The following is a 2,602-nucleotide window of genomic DNA, read 5'->3' as shown; positions in this document are numbered from 1 at the left end:
ACTATATCTTAATGCCCTTCTCCATTTCTTTCTTTCTTTCTTTTTTTTTTTGAGGAAGATTAACCCTGAGCTAACATCTGCTGCCAATCCTCCTCTTTTCGCTGAGAAAGACTGGCCCTGAGCTAACATCCGTGCCCATCTTCCTCTACTTTATACGTGGGATGCCTACCACAGCATGGCGTGCCAAGCGGTGCCACGTCCGCACCCGGGATCCGAACCGGTGAATCCCAGGCCGCCAAAGCGGAACGAGTGAACTTAATCGCTGCGCCACCGGGCCAGCCTGCTTTCCCCATTTCTTCTGCAAATTTTTCCTGGTAATTTGAGTTTTATATTGATGAGACACACATTTTAATTATAATTTGCCTCAATTCCATTATGGAAGTTGACGAGATTGGTTTAACATTATTTCATCATTTATTGAGCACTCACTATCTAAACATGTGGGGATACAAAGATAAGCAAAACATAGCCTCTGTCCTCAAGCAGATTATGAATTCACAAATAGACAAATAAGTAAATATGCAAACAAATAGCATATGCATAGATACAAACATAAGACCCAGAATCCCGCATGAATCAAATATATCCTTTAGTTGTAAAGAAACTAACAGATTTCCCGTCTTATAACAAATAGGTACTCAGTAGATGTTTGTTGAGTGAATTATAAGTTCATGCCTGTCTAGAAAAATAATAAAATATAAGTATACGTAAATAATAAAAAATAAAATTTCAGAGAAAATAATGTTAGATGTTAAAAATCTGGGGAGAGATTAACTAAATCTAGTGATCTCAAGAGAGGCAGGACCTGCTGTTCTCATGTCCTGTCTGTCCCACGCTGTCTAGGGGCTGAGCAGTTGTGATGTGCAGACTCCCTTCACGGTGCTCCAGTGGCCCACTCTATTCTCTCCTCATTAGATGGAGGCTGGGATCTCTGTTATACTGAGGACCTCGCCTGCCTTGAGCATGTGATGTGAAATCTGGGGAAAACTCTCTGAATAACCCAAAAGACTTTATTCTCTGGTCACATTCAACTAAGTTACTATATGGGGCATTGGTGCACGTTCCTTCATCAGCTCTTTCCTGAGGACCTACCATGCGAATGATCCTTTGACACGGGGGGAAAAAAGGACAAAAAGAGATAAAAAGTAATTCAGCCTAAAGTGAGGTCTTGATGGTTTTGACCAACTGGATCACTTTCGTTGCATACTTTTACGAAACTAGTGATGTCTTACAAATATGTGAAGCACGCTAAGAATTGATTTGGAGAGAAAAAAGGTGTTTGTGGAAGATGTCTCAGAATAATTTCAGAGCATCTACTGCTGAAAAGCACAGGCAAGGTCATTTATTAAATAGATCTAATGTAGTCGGAAGCATCTTATATCTTCCAAATATGAGCAGTGGAGTCCTTCTTAGCAGTGAGCCAATGAGAAAGGAATTGTACATCTCATTAGGCATTCTATAATCCTGCAATCCCTCTTCTGAAAGGCCCGTACAAGGTAAACATTTTTGTCTTTTCCTATCTGATCTTGAGAAAGGGGATGGTTAAGGCAAAGAAAGCAAAGAGTTTGTCAAAGGCACGCAGATTGGGCTAAATTGAGCTCCTCCTACCTTGGCTTGTTATCAAAGCTGCTTGTGGTACAAAAGTGCTCTTTGCCACATAGATTTCAACTGTAAATGTGTTGCAAAACCTGGGTAAGACCTGCTAGAGAGGTGCAATCTCCTTTGTGCAACCAACATACGTGAAGGTTGAAAATATTCAGGCAACCGAAAATCATCCCAGTCAATCAGATTTTACCCTATTCTCCATCTCTCCCAAATTCATTAGGCCCTTGCTGAAATGCAATAGTTTAGCTTAAAAACCATCAATATGTGAATGGCCTAAGCATTCGCAGTGCATTCAGACATCTAAGGAGCCAAGGAAAGGGATAGTGGGTCCAACCATTCCTTGAAAGCAACTTGCAACTGCGGATAATTGCAAAGATGGGGAGAGTTAGGAGTTAGACTCTGGCTACACCTTAGACTATTTTGCACTAAAGCTTCACTGACTCTAATTCAGGGCACTAACAGCCAAGAAAAGTTTAATAAAGGCTATAAACACTCTTTGTTTTTTTCTGGGAGGGCTTTTTATAATGTGCCCAGCAATGGGTGATGGTACATAACCAGGCTTAGCACCGCCTTGCTCTGCCTTCTGCTTCCTGCCCCCCTGGGCTGGGAGGACACGCAGACGCAGAGTTTCCTCCTCCGCATATGCTCTGTAGGTGAAAATGTTGTTGACTTCAGAGCTTCTATTTGATTTTTTCCGTGCCCACTTTAGTACTTATTTACATGATCTTTCTAGGTCTTTTCATGCGCTTACTCTTTCTGGCCTTTAACATTCTCTCTGTTTACGTTTTCTGAGAGTCTTCATCAAAGCTGGACGTTGGGGTATTTATCAAGTCTGCCTTGGGTCTTGACTACATACCAAGGCTTAGGGCTGGCTCTAAGCAAAATTGTAGGTGGAAAATGTTGATAGTTCAGCGCTCTTGGGCCCTCATTTCTGGAACCTCCCTCTTCTTGCCATGATATTTCCCCACATCATCCCCTTTCTTTCGCTCCTTCTCCC

Source organism: Equus caballus, chromosome 20, assembly GCF_041296265.1.
Source record: "Equus caballus isolate H_3958 breed thoroughbred chromosome 20, TB-T2T, whole genome shotgun sequence".
Taxonomy (NCBI): Eukaryota; Metazoa; Chordata; class Mammalia; order Perissodactyla; family Equidae; genus Equus; species Equus caballus.
This window is presented reverse-complemented; position numbering follows the sequence as displayed.